Source organism: Rhipicephalus sanguineus, chromosome 1 (genome assembly GCF_013339695.2).
Source record: "Rhipicephalus sanguineus isolate Rsan-2018 chromosome 1, BIME_Rsan_1.4, whole genome shotgun sequence".
NCBI lineage: Eukaryota > Metazoa > Arthropoda > Arachnida > Ixodida > Ixodidae > Rhipicephalus > Rhipicephalus sanguineus.
In genome coordinates this window covers 225,621,920-225,630,479 of record NC_051176.1, presented here as the reverse complement: position 1 = coordinate 225,630,479, position 8,560 = coordinate 225,621,920, and the positions used below count along the sequence as shown (strand labels likewise).

The 8,560-nt window shown below is 45.9% G+C and overlaps 1 long non-coding RNA gene across 1 annotated transcript; it reads right to left on the bottom strand.

The window, feature by feature from the left end:
- Nucleotides 1–916: 916 nt before the first annotated feature.
- On the bottom strand, nucleotides 917–8,462 carry LOC125760157 (uncharacterized). The gene is made up of 2 exons (XR_007417798.1): nucleotides 6,373–8,462; nucleotides 917–6,252 (listed from the first exon to the last, which is right to left on the bottom strand). It is a non-coding gene; the product is annotated as an uncharacterized LOC125760157 (long non-coding RNA).
- Nucleotides 8,463–8,560: the final 98 nt, after the last annotated feature.

Below are 8,560 nucleotides of genomic sequence, written 5' to 3'. Positions count from 1 at the left end.
TGTCCATGATCCAAGCCACTCAACCAATGAACAACGGTTGTGTATAGACTTTGGTCAATAATCTGTCTAAGCTTGTCACCGAACCGCTCAATGTGCATCACATTTATCGCAAAACTATCGTTACTACCATTACCGAATGAAATAAACACATGCACCCTTGACTAGCAGTGTATATTGTGCTACAGTTCCGCTGGTCTTCCCACACCGAGTCAAATGGCTTCTCCGTTATCTTATTCTTTTATTTAGTGGCTCCGGGACAAATTTACTGAGGCAGTTATAAGGAAGCTCGCACTCACCGTAAAGTTCATGCAGCCCTCAAAAATACGCGGATAAAGTTAAGCTTCGTCTTGTTCTTAATTTCCCTCGTTTTTGTTAGCGTTGCACGAACTAAACGACGACTCATTATACATAGTCGTGAAGTCATCTGTGACGGTTCAAAGCGAAATAAGTACGAAGAAAGCCATGATAGGGCCTCAGGTTAAATTTTAGCGCACGAGATTATTTATTATGCACCGAAATGCTGGCCAGACGAATAATTCTGCGCGCCACTTAAGTCGGAACGCGGACGTCATCAAAGCCGCAATAGCATGTTCAGTATAGTTGCACGCCATAACCGCTGAGCTGCATTCATTGTGAGCAAGGGCACGAGCAACAGTCGACAGACCGTCCGCATCGACTGCTCGGACGATACATGTGCAGCGCGCCTTGTGATTACGTCCAAGCTGAACAAACTTATTCGGCTTTTGGTCTTTCTCACTTTAAACCCTACCACCAAGAGTAGCGAAAAAAGTTGCAAGGAACAGTCTACAAAAACAGGACAAAAGTTTCGCAAGAATATGTATCGATTACCCTTATTCCTTACGTTTCTTTCGATTACCAGTCAATGTACACGCAAGAAGAGCAAAAAGGCAGTGTAGCCAACAAGCGCTCGTGGAGGTGCACATTTATTTTCCATAGAAATTTACACATTCATTGTTTATTGGATTCACGTGAAATTATCGGGACGCTTAAGATTGGGCCCCAATCTTAAGCGCACCGATCATTTGTCGTCTGTATCATTTTGCGGAGTCCGCAAAAATGACACAAACGTACACATTCATGCGCACAGCAGTTGCGGGAAAATGCAAGCACTGCGGAGGAGCCACACTAGATAATATCGATCATTTATAGACGCCAATCGCCAATTAAAAATTCCATTCACTGCTTTTGCGTGCCAAAATTACGATATAATTATAACATACGCAGTAGTAGGGGACTCTGAGGCTTCTTTGACGCACATTTAAACATACGTACATGGGCGTTCTTGCATTTCGGCCCCATCGAAATGCGGCCTCAGTTTCTGGAAATCGAACCTGCACCCTCGAGCTTAGTAGCGCAACACGTTAGCCGCTAAGACACTACGGCGAGTCACCCATTGTCAATCACAGCGTCAAGTGTCAGTCTTCAATGTATTTACATATGTACACAACTCATGGAGACCTTTATAAATACTTGAGTTCGTTCTGTCACAAAATTAACAGTAATGCGACGACATTGACACGCGACGCCGCTTATACAGGCGCAACACATATATATGCAAGTACAGCTAGTTCACTGAAATAAAGACAACTGCCAAAAGCAAGCACACACACAAAATAACAATATTTGGGGTATGACGTGCCAAAACCACGACATGATTATGAGGCACGCCGTAGTGGAGGGCTCCAGAAATTTTGACCATCTGGTGTTCTTCAACGTGCACTGACATCGCACAGTACACTGGCCTCCAGCATTTCGCCTCCATCGAAATGCGACCGCCGCGGCCGGGATCGAACCCGCAACCTTTGGGTCAGCAGCCGAGCACCGTAACCGCTACACCACCGCGGCGGACAGCACACACACGAGTTCAAAGAAAGGGAACGTGTGCGCTGGGTAAGAGGACACTTACACTGAGGTCCACGAATTGAGCATTCAGATACGAGAAGTGCAATAATGAAAAGCAATAAATGCTTTTTGTTTTGCTTTCGTACATGGCCACGGGGGATTTTTTAAATTATATCCAATTTCTTTTTGAGCTCCTGTCCACGAGTTACCTCAAGAACTCATAGAAGCAAGGTCCTTTAAATATTGTATAAAAGAATAGAAAAATACAAAAGAAAATGCAGGCTACGAGATTTCCTCGTTTCTTCCGCGAAGGCACCACGCATACCAAGAGTAACTATAGAATCGCTTCGGGCATCTTTCTCAGCCACTGAAAATTACAGCGGTGCTTTTCGAAGGAGCAAATAGCAAAACAAAGTATTGGAACTATAATGAGAAGAAATATTGTAAGAAAGACGGAGCGGCTCTAGGGCTCATGGCTCGCGGGGACCCGAAGAAGAGGCGAACCGAGTGCAGTATAGAAGAGGTTCATAGGACATGCACTCTCCCTATTTCTATTCTTACAATGGCGCGGTCGACAGGGAACACCATCCATGGTTTCCATGGCATGGATCCCGTGCTCCGAATTCTTTCGGCGTCTAAACCGCCAAGGGATGCGGTCCACGCTCCCTTGGTCATGGATACTGCCACCGTGAGTACTGGCGTCACCGCGAACGTCGTACCTGGCGCCTCGGGCGCCTCGATAGTCAACACCATGGACGCGATGCGTGCCGCAGAGCTGCTCTCCAAGCAACTAGACCATTACCGCCATGGTAACTTCCCAATTCCGGCTTGCAGCTTTACCATAGCCGGCTACGTGGGAACTATCGGAGTTTTGCGCTTTCCAGGACGACGCAGTCCTGTCGGTGAAGACACCCAATGCGCGCGCTCGCCACGTCTGGCCTGACCACAAACACTAGCCCGTTGCAATAAACCGCCTTCGCGGTGCCTCCAAAGCATGGCAACACTGCGAAGGCATCGGGTCGTGGCCTGAAGTGAGTGCAGCACTGGTAGCTGTTTTATGTCGTACTCACCATGCCACCAGAGAGTTCAACAATACCTCCACCGAGGACGGGGCTCAGCATGGGCACCACCTCGAGGATGCAGTTATGCAGACTGTGCTGGCGATAACACCCGACTCGGCATGTCTTTACCACTTCGGTTGTCGGACTTTCCGTCGGTATGCGACACGAGACCAGTATTACCAGAGCTCGAGACCACTTGCCAGCTACAGAAGTCGGTGATGGGGCCTTCGAGTTCGCTACCGCTTCAGCACATGGGGGTACCGGTTCCTCTCGTGCTTCACAAACTACCAATACAGGAACCGGACCAGTCTATGGAAACCACATCCACATATTCGAGCGGATTCATTGGCCAAATGTACAGACAATCATCATGCGCCGAGCGAGATCAAGGAATCTAATGCGACCAGCACGACTGATGTCCTAGACCTGCCAGAACAACCCAAGACTCCTGTCGATGGAGTGGTTGCTGACCTCATCTCCCAGAGTAAGGACAGCTCTGCTGCACGCCACATTTCGACAGTCATAGACATGACCATGCAGCCCAAATCTACCGATTGCTCGGCTGCTAAGTTCGTCTTCCTTGAACTTGACATTACCACGGTTCCACTACCTCTCACTCGGGCACTGAGAGACATCTCATTAAGAAAGGGCCGGGCGACCAGTAGGGCAGATGACGTCGAGGAACTGCCCACGCGTTCTAAGCCCCTTTCTCAGACGATACTGGAAACACAAGTTTTGGATCTGATACAGCTGCCTCCTGTGCGGAGGGCTGAAACAGTGGACACCGATGACTCGGCTGCACGAGGCATTTCGACTGGCTGGCAAGAGCGGATCGGCGAGCTTTGATCCATCGGCGCTAATGGTGCGTAGACGCACCCGACTAGAGACCAGATGATATCTCTTCTGCCATAGCGCTTCAGTCCGGCCAGCCATCGTTCAATGTCCAGAATATCCTGCAGTGCGTTCTGAACTGCAACGGGACAGTTGTCAGAGGCACTTGCAATCCTCCCGTAATAACCAGTGCCACCAGCTAGACACATCTTCTGCAGCAACCACACCGAGTAGCAGCGTGAATGAGACTACGAGACAGCAGATTCCGCTCGCCAAACACATTCAGAAGCTCCCCATGCAAAGTAAGTCGCATTGTGCCCAAGTGCAATATAGACGGAGATGCGCTCGAGCTCAGGGCTTGCGGGAACAGAAGAGGAGAAGGGAGGGTAGAATATAATAACCTTTCCAGAGAACGGCTGTTGTCCCTATTTCTCTTCTGAAAAAAATGCTACATTTCTCATCTTACAATATGTACATATGTACATAGGAATATAAGCGGCTTTTTCGAACTCTACAGCACGCTCGAATAGTCTTTACGAAAATGAACGTGCAATATATTATTATTTATGTAGCATAACATTGTACACTCAATAATAAATAACTAATTCCTGGGGTTTAACGTCCCAAAACCACGATCTGAATATGAGGGACGCCGAAGTGAAGGGCTCCGGAAATTTCGACCACCTTGGGTTTTTTAACGTGCACCTAAATCTAAGTACACGGGCCTCAAGCATTCTCGCCTCCATCGAAAATGCGGTCGCCACGGCCGAGATTCCATACCGCGGCCTTCGGGTCAGCAGTCGAGCATCATAACCACTAGACCACCGTGGCGGGTGACATTGTTTACACTGGAGAAACGAGCAAATGTAATACAACATTGAACACTTAAAAGTATGTAACGACAAATAAAAATAGAAAAGAGCAAGAGAATAAACTGGCCTCAGCCAACGCAATATATAATTGTAAATGTAGCATAGCATTGCAGATTCAAATCACGCAACGACAAGAATGCAATACAACATTTTACGGTAATCACGGATTCAAACGCGACATCAAATTTTTTAATATAACGACTGTATGCGCAATTGCTCGAGATAAGCACGTCATGTAGCGACGAATCCGGTCTCTAAAGATAACGTTGACTCTGATCTGCGCGTTCGAGTCGAAATTACACCGATGTGAACCAAACTGAAGACAGTGGAAACAAAAATATGTGCGTTACCTATCCCTAAATTGTCCTGTTTCAATCCGTGAGTACTGTACACTTAAAAGCATGTAACGACAAATAAAATAGGAAAAAAGACAATAAAATGGCCTCAGTCAACGCAATATATAATTGTAAATGTAGCATAACATTGTAGACTCAAATCACGCAACGACAAAATGCAACACAACATTGCGCACTTAAAAGCATGTAACGACAAATGAAAATGGAAAAGCACGAGAAAATAAATTGGCCTCAGCCAACGTACATTTACAACACAACTGAACGTGCAACATCTAAACGAGTTTTAAATCACTAGGACAGCAGTTAAAGGCCAAGTGCAACGAAATTTGGCACAGCGTAAAGAGCCTAGTGTAAGATTCTGTAGATATATGAGCAGCCCTTCAACATTTGAAATACGTGAGGAGGTATCACGAAAACCTCAGGCAATCCGCTCCCACTTTGTCGCTTTCTTTAAGGGGGCAACCATTGACTGATTCCTGGAGTAGCACGCGTTCCATCCAAGTACCCGACCGAGATAAGGCGGCGCACGTGGTTCTCCAGCGCTCGCTGAAACATTTCGGAGGAGGCATTCTAGGTCATTCGTCATACAAGTACCAGCCTTGCGCTTTGCCAAGATTGCTTCACTGGTCCTCACCACCAGCCTATTTTTATGCGCACTCCAGGACGAAGGCCTCTCCCAATTATCTCTAATCTACCCTGTCTTGCGCGAGCTGATTCCATTTTATGCCTACAATATTAACGCGATAGCGTTGAAGAGGTCGTGTCGCAGAAGTTCCTGTGTCGGCGTCGTTGTGAGCGAAAAATCAGCGTTGTCCGTGACCGAAAAATCGAGAAAGATGAAAAAAAAAAATTCACTGACGATTGCGATACTGCTTAATGCGAATTCTGAGCGCAGCTTCGTGCTGGGTAAGGCCTACTGTGTTTGAAGTTTCGACTTGTGAAGTAGGACACCACCCACTACGCCATTACTCGTCTTTCTGCGAATAAGCGAGGTACTCGCTACACATCTGTAAGACGTTATGTGCGCTTTCTTGATGCTGCATGCGCCTGATGACGATGAAGAATTATAGATGAGCACTTTGCAGTAAGTGGGAAGCATTAAACCACACACTGGTCGCGCAATTAGCGCTGTGTGATGACTGGTTGTTATTTTACTCTCTTGCCACGCTACATTACATAGGCTAACGCGATTCCTTGCCCGACATCACGCCTGTATAGGGTCTATTTGAAAATGAGTTTCAAGTATCAGAGTCGCTTTGTGGTAGAATACTCTACTGCTACGCAGAGGGCCCGGGTTCAATACCATTCCATCCTGGGTATTTTTTTTTTCATTTTTATTCTTTCATGTCTATCGCCTACTTTTTCATGTCTATCGGTTACTCCACCAACGGCGACGGCGACGCCGCTCAATGCAGGAACGCGTGCCTAAGAGCTGCGCTCTAAAAATTAGGGCAGCTTCGCAATAGGGGTGCCAAGCGTGAAGTAAGTGCGGAACTGGGCGGCCTTCTATGTTTCTCTCTATTTTTCTCTCTTTCTTTCTTCCTGATTCTTTGTTTTTCTCTGATCTCTCTGCTCTGTGTCTTTTTTGTCTCCGTTTATTTCTATCTTTGTCTCACTCTCTCTCTCTCTATTTCTTGCTTGCTTCCTCTATCTTTTTCTCCCTCCCTCTATTTCTTTCTCTTTCTTTGATTCCCTGTCTTTCTGTTTCTGCATTTCCTTCTTTCTATTTCTCTCTTTCTCATTCTTTATATACTATGCTTTACTCTCTTCCCTGCCCCTTTTCCTCCTCCTCACCCTCACTTCCACTTACTATACGATACTATACTATACAAGGCTACGCTTCTGTCAGCGTGCCTGGATAGCCGAGTGGTTAAGACACTCTCATTCGGATCGTGGGTATGCGGGTTCGAATCCCGCCGCATGAGCAATTTTTTCGCCAAGATTTTCTCTTTCTTTATATTCCTTTCTCTGTCTCTTTCTCTTCTTTCTTTCTTTTCTTTCTTTTCTTTATATCTTTCTTTCTCTCTGTCTCTCTCTGTACTCGTTCACTCCTCTCACTCATCAGGGTTATTACAGGTCCCGCCGGGGAAATCTGCGCACGTGTTTTGGGAGCGAAGCAGAAGATGAAAGGACTGAGAGGAAAAAGAGGCGAAGAGAGGGCGTACCGATTCACGATGATGATAGTTTCTGTTTGCACTACCCGGCGCAACGAAAAGCTTGCTCTTAAAGGGGGTGCGACGACACCCTTTGGGCAAGCTCTGGTGCGGGCTGGTGCACGCTTGCTTTCCCGTAACTGGCGCCTTTGTTCAAGCCTACTTTAAAGGGACACTAAAGTGAGACAATGAATCGGTTTAGTTTCATAAATTGTACTCTGAGAACCCTATTGTGCGTTTTCTCGCTTAACAAGCGTCTTCTCGCGGCAAGCGTGGTTACTTTGGAATTGTGAAAGAATAATTTACTAATATGAAAAAACTCGTTTTCTCTTTAGTGTTCCTTTAACAATTTTCCTGGTGAGGTTCTGAATCATTTGTTGCAGTTCGTCACCAGTATTTTAGGAGAACACAACGTCATCTGCAAACAGTACGGTCATTAAATATTCTCCGTTAATTTTCACTCCCAGTCTAGTCGTTTGGATAATTCTAAGCATGCGCTGAACAATGGTGGAGAGATTACATCCCCTTGTCTGACTCCTTTTTCGATCGTTGTCTTCTCGCTCTTCTTGTGGAGAAGCAAGGTAGCTGCGGTGCCTCCATAGGTGTCGAATAAGGTATTTACATGTTTCCAGAACTCGTTGACGACGTAATGCTTCCAAGACTGCTCATACCTCTACTGAATCGAATGCCTCTACCTGTGATAAACTGCTTATGCTTAACAAATTTGGCCAAACGCAAATATCGTTGTAGTTGGCCTCTAATGATACAGGATCAACAAATACAACAAGTACGTTTACGTAACCTCAGCTAAGTACCTAGAACATAAGCGAGATTCTAAGTACGTTGAAAGTAAGTATTCAGTTCATCGTATTAGGTGGTTACACAGAAAAGGAAAAATTAAAACAGATACCATGTACAACGACAGCTGGAACATTTATTTGAGTGCAACTGCCTGACTTGCATTGTTTAGAAAACGCGTTAGAGAGATAATTATGGTGCCCAATGTTAGGGTCTGGCCTGGTAGAGTGACTAGGCGAGGCCTTAACTTTACAAAACAACGGAAATGCGAACAAAGGTTTTGGGGCACGCAAATGCGCTTCAGGGGAGCATTTCTAAGTGCTCTCTTACATTTCTATTTTCCTTTCCTTCATTGAAGAAAAGCAGCAGAAGGAGAACGCGTGTACCATGTACTCTGCGTAGGTGACGATGATACGGTGGGTGCTTTAAGGAAGTCCCCAAGGCTTAGAAATGAACAAGGACAAATAGACAAAGAAATGCTGAAATTAAGGTGAGCAACAATTTAGCTCTACAAAGTGTCATATTAAACTAGTGATGAAAAAATCCGTAAACAGGAGGTGGGTGCTCGAGCCAACGTTTCGACAAGTGAACTTGTCTTCAAGGCTGAACTTGTCTTCTTCAAGTTC